General features: G+C 40.9%; 1 protein-coding gene across 27 annotated transcripts in view; it reads left to right on the top strand.

Annotated features, from left to right (window-relative positions):
- LOC139559867 (muscleblind-like protein 1) overlaps positions 1–14,928 on the top strand; it is an 87,227-nt gene that overhangs the window by 11,147 nt on the left and 61,152 nt on the right. For 20 of the 27 annotated variants that reach the window (XM_071376288.1, XM_071376286.1, XM_071376287.1 and 17 more), the window contains exon 1: positions 310–447. The exons of the other annotated variants lie outside the window; for them this stretch is intronic. The gene's annotated coding sequence lies outside the window, so the exon portion shown is untranslated. Of the gene's footprint in view, positions 1–309; positions 448–14,928 lie in introns of those variants that run through there. 27 annotated transcript variants of the gene reach the window in all.

The following is a 14,928-nucleotide window of genomic DNA, read 5'->3' as shown; positions in this document are numbered from 1 at the left end:
TTTTCCCCCTTTACTTTCCTTCGCTCTGTTTTTTTTCACTTTCTCCTCCCAACTCTGAGCGTCAGCCTGGCGGTGGTGTGGTTTTTAGCATGCACTCTCAGCGTGTGTGTGCTGTGTAAGGTGAACTCCCCGCCTGCTGCATGTAAATGATGTGTGACATGTGTAGCTGCTGCTACCTTATATGGTGAGCGCTGTATTTCAGTACAGTAAAGCCTTGCCAAACATTCCGGGTCGCGGGAGGAGAGCGTGTGTGAGGGGGTGGCTGTGTCTGTGTGTGTGAGCGTTTGCCTGCGTCTCTTTGTGTGTGTGTGTCTCACAGAGAGGGAGTAACTGAGAGAGTGCGAGAAAAAGAGAGCGAGAGAGAGAGAGAGCAGGAAGAGAGCGAGCGACTCGTTGAATGGAAGGTTTTTAGTTTGCTGCGCGGCACTGTTTATTTGGAGCAGCTAAGTAAGTGAATACGTACTTTGAACGGCTGAGAGAGATTCACCAATGTTGTCATTTAACGGGTTTTACATGTGTGTTCAAGAGCAAAGTAAACGCTGTTGTCTGTGTGTTATGATGAGAAGACATGTACTATAGCATTATGACTGGTTCTGCTGTGAAGGGAGACAGTTGCTGGTAGCTACTAGCTAGCACCATTGGGTCCTCCTTCTTCTCTGGGTTTAGACTTTACAGTCCTGGCCTCTCCACTCTCTTTTCTTCTCTTCTCCTGCCTGCTGTTCTGTTCGTCTGATGCTTTAAGGTTACGGGCCCTGGCCTCTATCGTCTTCTACTCTCTTATCCTCCCTTCTACTCTCTTATCCTCCCTTCTCCTCTCCAACTCAGTTCCCCATTGGTTTCCTCTTGGCGGTGTGTCTGTGGTTGAAGCACTGATGAGGAATTTTGTTGTTGTGAGTTAGATGGTTTGCAGTGGCCCATAGAGATGCACTGCTGATTACGTAGTGGGTTCTGCCTTTCCCTTATGGAATGCTTTTCATCTTTTTTTTCATGTCCTTGATTTATACTGGAGATCATGCTGAGATTAAACATCTCTTTGACAAGGGAGAGTCGTCCCAAGACAGCTGTGTTTATTCAAATGTATTTATAAAGCCCTTTTTACATCAGCCGATGTCACAAAGTGCCATACAGAAACCCAGCCTAAAACCCCAAACAGCAAGCAATGCAGATGTAGAAGCATGGTGGCTCGGAAAAACTCCCTAGAAAGGCTGGAACCTAGGAAGAAACCTAGAGAAGAACCAAGCTCTGAGGGGTGGCCAGTCCTCTTCTGGCTGTGCTGGGTGGAGATTATATATTTTTATTGTATTGTGATGTTCAGTTCCTCGTGGAATCAATTGCTGACACATTGCTGTGTGTTTATGTGTGTTGTGTCTCCATGATGTGTGTTTGCATTTGTGCGACCATGCATTTTTGCATGCGTTTGTGTGCCTGTGTGTGTATATTTCATAGGTTCAATCATGTGTGTGTTTGTGTGTCTGCATGTGTGTGAGTGTCTCCCTGTATCTCTCAATTATCTATGCTCTGACCTGAGAACAGGATGAGGTGCCTGAGAGGTTCCCGCTAACAGGTTAAGCCTTCATAGGGCGATTGGGTCTACAGGCATGTTACTACCGTGTTACGATTGAGTATGAACTGCGTTATGCCCCATATTACACCAATATCATACTCCATACCATGCTGTCATGGCAACGGGGTTGCGGTTGATTCGATCGCTGCTATATGGCACAGTCCAAACTTTAATGTTTGTTCAAGGGTTTGGCAAGTTGAATAGTCAAATACTTACTTGCAGCTTACCTGGTTATCGGATTTCATGGTTTTAGTAGTATTATGTCTGGAATGTATGAAAAACATATTGTAGAAGAAATGACAGGCAGGGTTCAGCTGTAGCCTGATCTAAAGACAGCTGTAGTACTCTGTTACTGCAAGGCTATACTGCAAAGCTACTAGTAGAACAATTAATGTAATTTTTTTTTTTACATCTGTAAAAATCTCAGAAAGAGAAAGCATTTTAAACTGACAATTTACTTCAGTTATCCATTCTCATTTCATGCCAAACCCACCACCGGTGTGGGTGGCCAAAGAGCTCTATGTTCATGTCATTTGACCAAAGTACAGGTTCTAATCCAAGTGCCAATGCAGTTTAGCAAACTCCAATTTACATTTGTTGGATGACATGAAAATAGAGCTCTTTGGCCACACACACCAGTGGTGGGTTTGGCGTCAAAATGAGAGAATGCATGAACAGAAAAGGACCCCGTTCCTACTGTAAAATATGGTGGTGGATCTTTGATGTTATGGGGCCATTTTGCTTTCACTTGTCCTGGGGCCCTTGTTAAGGTCAACGGCATCATTAACTTTGGCCAGTACCAGGATATTTTTGCCAAAAACCTGGTTGCCTCTGCCAGGAGGCTGAAACTTGACTTCCAGCAAGACAATAACTCCAAACACACATCAAAATCCACAAAGATATGGTTAATTGGCTACAAATTCAATAGTTTGCAATGGCCATCTCGGACTTGAAACCCATTGAAAACCTGTGGTTTGAATTTAAAAAAGCTGTGAGTCCATAAGAGCAGATGAAGGATATCAAGGATCTGGAAGGATTCTGTATGGAACAATGGTATAAGATCCCTTCCAATGTGTTCTCCAACTCATAAAACATTTTAGAAAAACCGCTCAGCGACGTTATCCTTGCAAGGTGATGTATTGAAAGTTATTGAAAACAGGGGTGCCAATCATTTTGACCCCTACCTTTTTGACAAAAAACAACATCTCTGAGCAATTGTATACATTTTTTTTTTGTTGCATACAATATACAGTACATTCGGAAAGTATTCAGATCCCTTGACTCTTTCCATACTTTGTTACATTTTGTTACATTTTGCCTTATTCTAGAATGGGTTAAATTGTTTTCCCCCCTCATCAATCTACAATCTACACAATACCCCATAATGACAAAGCAAAAACCGCAAAAAATGTCAGGTTGGATGGGGAGCGTCACTGCACAGCTGTTTTCAGGTCTCCAGAAATATTTGAGTCTAGCTCTGGCTGGGCCACTCAAAGCCATTCATTGTCTTGGCTGTGTGCTTAGGGTGGCTGTCCTGTTGGTTCCAAACTTCTTCCATTTAAGAATGATGGAGGCCACTATGTTCTTGGGGACCTTCAATGCTGCAGAAATGTTTTGGTACCTTCCCCAGGTCTGTGCCTCGACACAATCCTTTCTCGGAGCTCTACGGACAATTCCTGTTTTTGCTTTATCATTATGGAGTAGTGTGTAGATTGCTGAGAATTACACATTTTTTAAATCAATTTTAGAAGAAGGCTGTTACAAAATGTGGAAAAAGTCAAGGGGTCTGAATGCTTTCCGAAGGCACTGTAGCTCAGTATTTGAATTATTTATTTTATACTTTCATTTTTGCTCATCGTTATCTAGAGTGTCCGAACCCACTGTACACTTAAAGGGAAAATCTGCGATTGCTACATCCATTTGTTGACTTTTAAATGAAAGTAAGCCGGTACTGTCCGTTACGGAGTACTGGCAAAGGATATAGTGGCGGTACGCCTTACCGGTTAAAGATTAGCCAATCACAATAATTAGATCAAATATTTAAACTGAACCTTAGACTCCTACACTGGAATGTATCGTTACGCATGTCAGCCGCATAAAAAGTTAGCGAATGGATTTGAAAAAAGGTGGTATTACCGACGTTCAAAAATGCGGTGTGGGTTCTTCTCTATGAAGAGAACACGGTGACATTTTGCCAAGGCAGCAATAACCGGCCGAGACTGAGATGCCCACAGACAGCAATAGACACATCGATTTGAACTCAATCCAGGTTACAAGTGCCTCAATCGCCAAATGCCATTACACTTTCTAATGTTTTCTAGCAGATGTCTTTTTCCATTCATCAATTGGCTGGTGCGTTGTTGGATTCTGGAATTATTTTAGAGTGGATGAAGTGCACAGGTAGCCTACAAAGCCTTTGAAGTGATTTGTTCAACAAACAGATGAAAACTTTATGACTGGTTCTGCTTACCGGTACGCCATTTTAAAATTGAAAAGACAACTCTTTACTAATTAGGCCCATAAACATTGTTGGGCATGTGCAAATAGGAAATCCAGATAGGAGGTCCTGTACCCCCCAAAAAATATTTAAGAAATTATTATTATTATTTGTTGTATTTTAACCCCTTTTTGATCTTGTCTCATCGCTGCAACTCCCCAAAGGGCTCGGGAGCTGAAGGTCAAGTCATGCGTCCTCCGAAACATGACTCATCAAACCGCACTTCTTAACACCCACCCGCTTAACCCGGAAACCAGCTAAACCAATGTGTCGGAGGAAACAACATTCAACTGACAACTGAGGTCAGCCTGCAGGTGCCCCGCCCCCCAGAAGGAGTCGCTATAGCATGATGAGCCAAGTAAAGCCCCTCCGGCCAAACCCTCCCCTAACCCGGACGACGCTGGGCCAATTTTGCGCCGCCCTATGGGACTCCCGATCACAGCCGGTTGTGATATAGCCCAGGATTGAACCCGGGTCTGTAGTGATGCCTCTAGCACTGTGATGCAGTGCCTGTAGACATCTCCACCAATCGGGAGGCCGAAATTAAATCTACTTTCACCCGTGAAACAAAGTAATTGTAAACAAACACTGTATAGCTTTAAAACATGGTTACATCTGTAATTTTGTAATCTCACGGATGGTCAGTCCTTGGATCCATAGCTCTGTCTATGCATTTTACAATGGTTACATTTCTCCAGCCCCATCCCTCAGCTCACCACGAAATTACTTCACAAGAGACGTTTGAACGTGAAATTATTTTTTCTTATCAATATGTGTTTTTTGGCAGAAATGCCTTCTCAAACATGTGAACTTTCATGTGCCTTAATAACAAACTTGTATGCCATCTGTAAATACAAATACAATTGTTATATTACGAGCCTTGTTGGTTATGCCACAGAAAAAGTCAGCAACCTTTCCACTAGCCATGATTGGCTGAGATAAGGAGTGGGCTGGACATGCCGAGAGAGGAGTTCGGATTGGTCTGCCATATAGAAGGCTTCTGTCTATTTGATCTGGTCAGTCTGTGATGCTAATCCTTTTGAACGCTCCTTTAAAAAAAAAATGTATTGTGTAGTGGAGCTGCATAAGTGTTGCTCTCCACTTTCTGGAGGATCACGTTTTGAAATCAGTGGAATTAGAATATGATAGCTAACGAGATGGAGAAAACACCTCTCTTTGGAATACCTCTTCAAACTGAGGGCAACCATGGCATGGCATTCCTGACAGGGAATGATTATGTATACATGTAAGATAGTCTAGCATTAGCTAGCTACATTTTCAGATATTACACGTTTCTAATTTTGACAAAGTGGTTTATTTCAAGTTAAGTGTACTGTTAGCTAGCTAGCTAATGTTAGCTGGCTGGCTCCCTAGCTGATGTTATTTTTCGTATCCCAGAGCCGTTTGCTTTGCTCACGTGACGTGTTTGATCTTAAACATTGTTTACCTAGCTAGGTTTATTGTTTACCTAGCTAGTTACATGTATTAAGCTAAAGTGTACAACACCCATTGAATATGGCCGGTGTCGGTAAACGTTGGCAAAAAAGCGTAATGAAATTGTTGCCAGCAGAGCTGGTTAGGCTGTTTTCATGTTATACAGATGTAAAACATTCATCGGCCAGAGCGTGAATTGTGCGTTCCAAGAGCGAAAAGAGATGGGTGGGGCTAAAGCTTAAGAGGGTGTGAACAATGCTGGATGGCTGTAGACAAAGAGGAGCTCTTCACTAGATACCAAAACATTCAAAGGCCATTTTCTCAAAAGTGAGTTTACAATTTTATCAACTTTCAAAGCAGAATTACTTTCCCATTGTTCCTCAACTATAGTGTATGATATACCATTTTGTAGCTCTGAGTCTCTACTTTTATCCAATGTAAAAAACACCATTTCAAATTTTGCTAGATAAGACCAATTCCAGGTGGTGAGTCACAAATGGGTAAATGAGGTTCGTTTCTCGTGGCAGACATACATAAACAGGTACAGAAATGTATACAATAATACAGAAGTTGACATTAGAGGTGTGCACATTTAAAGTAAATATGTATCGGTAACATTAAGAAAAAATCCCTAACTGAAAAACGGTGGGGTTTGTAAAATCACAAAATTCAAATCACAGTGTAGTTATCACAAAACTACCACTAACAGGTCCTGATCATTATCATAAAGGAAAACATTTAAATTAAACAAATACCTTACGCAACAATACTGTAACGTTAGGAGGCAGAGCTGGGCTCAATTATGAATTGTAGAATTGACTCCCATTGAACATATGAGTTGAAATTCGAATTGAATTAGCCAACATCCCACAGGATGTAGAATTTGAATTTGAGTGTGAGTGACAGGAAGTATAATTTAATTCAGTGCAATTCAAAGAAATTCCACTCAGTCATATAGCGAGAGTTTTATTGAATCTGACAGGTCACACTTCCAGATACCAAAGAATATATCACTTTTATCTGGAAACAATGCTTAGAATAGCCAATTATATTTCCACCAACCATTTTAATTTGTTTGGCTTCTTTTTGAAGGCCTCAGGGTCAACTTGAGGGTTAAACTAATGCAATAACGTACAGGTTTTGTTTTCCGATCATTCATTTGAAGTTTGTCCTGAAAATCTATTGTTTCAACAATATTTTATATGCATGTATAAAACAAAATTTTTGATGTGTATTTGTATAGACTAAACTTAATATAGAATAGAGGACACATTTGAACGTCATTGTATTTCACTGAATTCAGTTCTATTTCCTTAAATTCAAATTTGAATTACAATTCTGTATCCTGTTTACTACTTAAATTCAAGAATTGAATTGTAATTTGAGGCATTCTTAATTCAATTCTGAATTAAGCTTAACCCTGGTAGGAGGAGAAAAAAAGACCATTGTTTTATTAACAGGAACTGTAATGCATGAGGGAGAGAGAAGCAGAGCAGCAGTTCAAGCAGGGAGCTTGGGAGGGGCTGTGCGTTGTGCGTCTGTGAGTGACGAGGGGAGCAGAGAGGGGTATAGAGATAGCAACCAAGTTGACTTACGCTGGTTGACTAACTTATTGTTAGTTATTTATCATCTTATCTGATTACATACTACCTGTCTTGAATGCATCAAACCGAGATAAGCTAGTTAAGCTAGCTAGCTAGCTAGCTAAGGTTAGCTAGGCTAATTGAGACTACATAACTTTATCTGCGTGCTTTCTCCCTTTCCTACAATTGGACAACAAGATACACACGCCACTCTCGTGAGTGGCCCTAGTACTGATCCGAGTACATCTTATATCCACCATACAGTTGAATGTAAATGCATTGGCCACAGGCAGAGCAATAACAGGTCTGTTATAGTATGTGCAGTTTAATCCCAGACTCTTTAACAGCCACTGAGACACTAATGTAAACGTGAGCCGATAGCCTTCTCATTAGACCATAAGAGAAGCCATTATCCTCCATGTGTCTGTTCATGAGTTTAACACATCCGTGCACCCATACACACACACACACACACACACACACACACACACACACACACACACACACACACACACACACACAGTCATTCCGACGGTCACTCATGGCCACACAGTCGGACATTCACGGCAGCTTAAACACACAACAGGGTACATGCCAACGTGTGTGTGTGCGTGGTTAGTGACTGTCTATGTGGGCCACACAACAGATCTCATTGTCTTCTGATCCTCTGTTTGCTCTCATTGTAATGAATAGCCATTGTTTGTTGTGCGATGCTAACCAAAAACTCTCACTCTCTTGCTCACACAGAGACAACAGACACACACACACACACACCACTTCGCCCCATGACAAACCAGGCATATGAGGCAAGAAAAGGGGATCTGATACTGAGGATGGTTATTATGACGATTATTAGGAGTAGATAAACTCATTTTGTGTGTTTTGTATAATACTCACTGATGATGATGATGATAAGGAGGATGTTGAAGGAAAATATGAAATGGGCCATGAGGAAGGTGTTAGACCTGTCCAGTATAAGACCTTGTGCTGTATTGCTGACCTAACCCAGTGAACCCATAAGACCGTGTTTGGTCCCAGCCCTGTCCTTGGCCTGCGGTCATCTCTCTGGTCATAAAAGCTCTCAGTCAACATGGGAAGTGGCGTTGTCAAGGAAACAGTGTTTACTCTGGGATATATGGCTCATGGCTGTGTGTCACAATGGTGTAAGAGGCGGCCCTAGATAAAGTTGCAGTGAGTATAAGTGTGTGTTAACTTAGGTGTGTGTGTAAGTCTGAGAATGTGTGTGTGTGCGAATGTATGCGAGTGAGTTTGTGCCAGTGAGTGTGTGTCAGGGTGAGCGAGGGTGATATTGACTTCTGATATTTAAAGCACACCAAACAGCCAGGGCTGCGTTATTGCGTTTACTCCAATGCCTTCAACTCCGAAGGCCTATCTCAGCACACCATCGCCCTGACTCTGACTCTGTGCTACTACCACTCCTTTACTAAAGAACAGGCTGAGGGAAATATAGTGCTGCTGTGTCTTTTTATTTCTGTGAACTGTGCATACAGGCAGCTCTCAGGAAAGCTGAAAAAAGGGTCCTCATTACATGCTAGTTTCGTTTTGCTAGCACATGCTAATAGTTTGGCTAACATCTCAAATATTTCAGTTCTCTGCTGGCACTCTGCATACTTTTCTTCAGACATGCACTTTAATCATTTGTATACTCCATTTTTATGCTTTGGAGGGTGGAAGTATGCAGCTAGAAGATCGGTTTGTGATTGTAGCACAATGTTTAGCAGGACAAGGCTAATTATCTAGCTAGCATCCAGTTATTCCTCAGGAAGCCTTATCATAACTGTGAACCACACCCTTGGTTTTTGTTGACTGCGAGGCAGTGATAGTGGTTTAGTCACAATGGCAACTCCTATGCCTTCCTGCACAAATAGAACGTAGCCTCGAACGCTGTAGCTTTCCATGTTGTCAGGCTGTCCCCCTCTGAGTCAAAATAGTAGGCTACGCTACACAATGGTTGTCACCTCACCTCCATAGCTTATGAACCTTGTTGATAGATTTTATAGATAAGGACCTTGTTTTGATTTAATTAGACATATTCTAACACTAAAACCGATTGGGTCCATAATTGCAAACATTCCAAAATTTTAAACTTTAAATAACTGTCCAGTGAAAATCTCACTTTTAAAGGTTAATATTCTGTTATGTTTTTGACCCATCCTATCCTTTGTGGCCAAAGCATGAAAAAAATAAAAACGTCAAAACCCCACTTGTATCCCAAACAGACTATTTAATTTTTTTTGCTATTTCCTCATAGAGGATGAGCTGGCCAATCAGCAGACTACTCGCATGAATATCTTTAATGACCGGTATATGCAAACACCATTCTGTTGTTGGGGTATGCACACACCATTCCATCAGAGAAAATCTGCTTTTTAATATACTTAATTGCCATTTTTTGGAAGGAAATATATTTCACTCATATTGTAAGTCATATTTCATAGAAATGTGGAAACACTGGACAGTTACTTTAAACTTTTTTCAAAATCTGCATCAGCCGATTATTATCGTCAAAAATGCTTTGTTGATTGCTAGGCATAAAAATACGATTATTGCTTGCTACATTTGAAACGAGGTCTAGTTATGGCCACAACTGGAATAGATTGTGAACGACTCTTGGTGGAATGCATTGCTTGACTGCCGTGAGGGTGATAAGTACAATGTTGTTCGCGAACAGCAGCCCCCAAAAAATATTTGTTCTCGAATTCGTTCTAAACATGTATTTTTCTTCTCTATGCTCATGATCCCTGTGCGCATATGACAGACAGAGGAAGAAGCAAAGTGAGAGGATATAACCTGGTATGGCATGGCCATTGTCATTGAGGGCTTCCGTCATACAAAGATGTGTCCTCTATCTCTATGGCCTGCCCTGTCATTGGTTAGAATTGTCCCACCTGATCTCGCCTCTTCCCGCTTGCCTTCCATCTTTGAGGACATGTATTTCCATTGTTAAAGCGGTCACTTGACTATCTTGTCAATATAACAGACCGTCTTTGATATCTCCCAGCCCTACTCTCCATCTCTATTTCTCTCTTACTCCATCCTTCCACCAGTCTATGTGACCTTGCACCAAGTTCTGAGACCTTGGAGCGCCAGGGACTGTTACCGTTAAGGATTCTGGGACAAAGCAGACCAGGCAGTCATATTGAGGGCACAAAGATGGAGAAGTGTAAATGACTGTGTGTGTGCGCGCACGTGTGTTTTTCGATAGATGTGTCCTTGTGTGTTGATGGGAGACAGTTGAAGGAAATAGACAGTAGTAGAATTAAATGCAGGGAGTCGTGAAGTAAGTGACACGAGATGTCTTTGAATAAATATATCAGTAGCGGTAAAGGAGCACTGTCCAGGCATGATAGTGACTTAATGAGGCTTACTTATCTCATTGTCTCTCAATAATGTTGTATATGGAACAGTCAGCTACCTATCAAATGCTGTTTGGGTCAGTCAACGTCTTGTTATTTAACGTGTCAAATAACACTATTTGATGCATCAAATAAACTAATGGTCCAATCAGGACTTGAATATGACTGCATGTCACTTAATACTTTAACATTATTATTTTACGTAGTGATTACACTATCACTCGTATTTCATATGTAACAGTGATTCACTGGTACGTATGCTATGATGCTAGTAAAGTTTTGTCGTGCGTGCCTTTGCGGCAGAAACACAATCTCTTGGTCTACAGATCAGAAAACAAACTATAGCTAGCTTATGGATGCAAATAATATTCTCCCCCCAAAACATAGAAAAAAAACATAACCCGTTTCAGTAGCTATCTAGTTAGTTAGCTAACTATCTAGCAAGGTGTCATCATCGGAATACCCCAATATTTATAAAGCAGTTTTCTTATTTGGTTGATGGGCAGACCCAGTCCGGTCAACCCACTAGCCAGAGTATGAAGCTAGCTAGCTGCTATAGCTTGGGACAACAGCTAGCTGGCTAGCTTATTTAGTTCATTATCTAGCTAGCTAGTTATTTTCATGAACTAAAGTTTGGTTTCAATAAGAGAACAAGTGGCTATCTGATAGTCACATGGATTCCTAAATCATTGCTAAGAATATTGACAATGACTGCAGTTTCTGGTCATTGTTTTTAGGCTGGTTGCATTGGTGCTAGCTAGGTACCAAGCTACCCCAGAAGTAGCTAATAACACATTTTTTAAAACCTTTATTTAACTAGGCAAGTCAACGGCCTTCCATAGCTACCTGCAGAGCTGACTGACTACCACAGCCCACGGCAACCATGGAAATGACTGGAGAATCTGACACACATTATAGTCAGTAATTCATTAATTTGATTAGTAATCAAATTGAAAAGAGTAAATTGCTAATATAATTTGTCATTGAAGTTTGGTTTCTAAGGTAAGGAATTTAGGGATTTATTTCTTTAGGTTTTTGTACCGGTGACTGTGGATGACTTGATTGAGCTACTTTGTGTTAATTTCCTATTTGAAAATGTATCCACCTCACTAAACAGTGTGCAATAAAAAAGCGTTAAAATTAGCTATGAGAAAGCAAAGCTTCAGAAATAAACACGTCTTAATATCAACACGCTCTGAAGCTCAAACTACATCCACCTCCATAATAAAACAACAGACAGATCAAACTTGGCCAAACAGACTTTTTCGATGGAATTAAGATGAAACATTGTGCAGCAGTTTTGAAACGGATTCAAAGTCAGATTAGAAAATAATGTATATTTTCTTTGTTTGCTGTTTTGGGCTTTTCTCTTTCGAAGGTGTGTATTCCGTTCGGTGTCTTCCTGTCACGCCTTGATCTGTTTCACCGGTCTTTGTGCTTGTCTCCACCCCCCCTCCAGGTGTCACCCATCTTTCCCATTATCCCCTAGGTATTTATACCTGTGTTCTCTGTCTGTTGCCAGTTCGTTTTGTTCGTAGAACCTACCAGCGTTTTGTTTCCCTGCTCCTGTTCCTTGCTCCTGTTTTCTAGTTTACCGGTTCTGACCTCTGCCTGACCTGACCCTGAGCCCGCCTGCTGTTCCAGTGTCTTACACCCTCTCTGGATTATTGACCCCTGCCTGCCTTGACCTGTCGTTTGCCTGCCTCTGTTTAAAGAATACACTTTTGTTTCTTCAACACTGTCTGCACCTGGGTCATACCTTAAAACATGATACTTCAAAGTGTGTTGCCTTTTGGTTCCAAAGTGTCTGTGTTGTTTTCATTCAGTGTGTCTGGGTTCCAAAGGTCATAGTTGTCAACCGTACGGGCCCTTTTCATTTGAGCCTGCATGAAGTCATCCAAGGTGAAGCCTTGTCATGCAGTAGGGTGTTGTTTACTCAACCCCCTCATCTCTCCCTCTCTCTCGCTTTCTCTCTCTTCCCTTATCCCCCACACACACTCTCTTTCTCTGAAACTATGATGCTCAGCTGTCTGTAAAAATACATCCATGTTGCCGTGTCATGGTGACCCATGGTGTCCTCCAGAGATGTGATGCAGAATGTTGCAAAGTGGTTTTGTAGCGTTGCTGAATGTGCGTATCGTTGCTGAACGTGCACAACCTGTTCTAGGAAATTGAATTCTCTTGAGAGGGTGTAGCACTGCGCTGCTCGGATACTAAGAGGGGAAACGGCCCCTGTGACTCAAATCCCACTGGGCACAGATGTCAGTTCAACGTCTAGTTTTGATTTACTTTTGGTTGAGTTGTAAACTAAGGGGAATTCAACGTGAAATCACCGAAAGCTGTAGTCAGGCCATTTGGATTTAGGTGAAAAGTTTGGAGAAAAAAAAGACAAAATTCCCTTACGTTAATGGCTTTTTGCCATCAGTGTGCACTTTTTGCATATCCAATCAGTTTTACATGTTGATTCGACGTGATCACATAGATTTTTGTTGTTGAAATTACATGGAAACAACCAGTTTTAGCCCAGTGGGATGTATCAACTTCCCATGGCAAACACAATAGTTTCATTATAAACAAACACTTTTCACTAGGGCTGTCCCTGACTAAAATACATTTTAAAAGGTGTATTTTCCCATATATAGACACACCCTATGTGTTTTAATAAAATGAACTATATGCTTGTCGGATACTGTTTGATGAAATAAGATACAAATGACTCAAGAGGGAGCAAGAGATCAAGATAACCAGAAGAGAAAAACCTTAACCTAACCAGACCATCCTCCTCCCGTTCCTGCTGGCTTTCGCAGATTCTGCCATTACTCTCCTGAAGTTGCTGGTAATAGGCTACACGAGGAGTTGGCAATCTTTCTCATGTGGAATGCCAATTTATCTAACAATTTCTACCAGTCTGCGTGCCAGTTATGGTTTTCATTTGCACATTTTCGTGGAACAGTTTCATTTCATTTCTAATAACGGCTTCGTATCTCAAAATCGTTGTCATGTGGTTAATCAAAATTCTATACAAATCTAAATGAAAACGATACAAACCTAAAAAGTTACTTCTATTGCCATTGCCATCTATGTAAAAATAGCCTACATAAATCCAACAACTTGCAGGTAGAAAATATCCTGATAAAAATAAATATCCTACAAATCACATTGGCTGATTCCATGTCTGCAATGAACTTGAAACATTGTATCATAGTTCAACCAACTTTTGTGGGTCCAGCCCAAAGCTTGCTGTAGCAAACTTGCGACATTGTATAAAATATTCTGGGCCCTCAGAGTTTCCGCCCCAGTGAGCTCTGGATAGACACACACATAGCTGTAGGCTATTTTGCGCAATAGATAAGAGCTCATCAGGTATACCTATTTTATGACTTTCCACTGGATCAGAGCATTACATTTTTCTCTTTCACATCCCCCCCCCCCTTTGTTTTTATACTGCTTCCACTCACAGTTTTTTACCTATGCATAGTTACTTTACAAGTTACCTTGACTAACCTGTACCCCCGCGCATTGACTCGGTACCGGTACCCCCTGTATATAGCCTCGTAATTGTTATGTAATTCTCTTGTGTTACTTTTTAATTAGATTTTTTAACTTTATTTTGTAAATATTTTCTTAACTCTATTTCTTGTTGGTTAAGGGCTTGTAAGTAAGCATTTCACGGTAAGGTCTACCTGTTGTATTCGGCGCATGTGACAAATAAAATGGATATGATTTGATATACGTTATCAGGTGCGCGTCCTTACTCAACATTGACAGTAAGCGCTCCAAACAAAAGACAAGGACTAAATTGACAAAACACTTAAATGGAAATGAAATAAACCAAAAATCGCTTCTCACAAGTGTAGCATAGGTTGTGCGCTCTGCAAACTACGTGTCCACTCTGACAATGAGAGCGGTAAAATACTGTAATAAAAGTAGAATTCATTAACAGAAATGACCATGACCAAACAAACATTGTGCATTAGAAATGATAGGAATTAATGGTAAATATAGTCTACTACTGGTGATATATGTAATGGGGAATTGATAGACACTAACAATCAAGGCAAACAATTCCCGCAATGAAGTTATGGAACAATGAACGTGCGCAAATTAGCAGGAGAGAGCGCATTCTGGAGAGAGACGTGCATTGTGGATTAGTTCACTGAGATGGGTGCGAATCAGACAGATTCGTGTGCCATTAAAAATATATATATTTGCTACTGCTTGAAAAAAGAAATCTCAGTCGATCAACAGCCTATCGACCAAACAATCGACCAGTCGACTAATTGGGGTCAGCCCTATTTTTCACCAATGGTCACACCTACAAACAGTGGGAAAAGGGAATTGACAAGTAATCATAGGTACTGTTTGGCCAGTGATCTCAATCTGCGATTTTACTCTTTTTACGTTCTTATAACTAGAACTTCATTAATTGGTGGTAATTCACTGCGATGGTATGATAATTACTTTTGGCATGTC

Source organism: Salvelinus alpinus, chromosome 30, assembly GCF_045679555.1.
Source record: "Salvelinus alpinus chromosome 30, SLU_Salpinus.1, whole genome shotgun sequence".
Lineage (NCBI taxonomy): Eukaryota > Metazoa > Chordata > Actinopteri > Salmoniformes > Salmonidae > Salvelinus > Salvelinus alpinus.
Note: the sequence above shows the minus strand (reverse complement) of the source record. Positions and strands in the feature narration are given on the sequence as shown.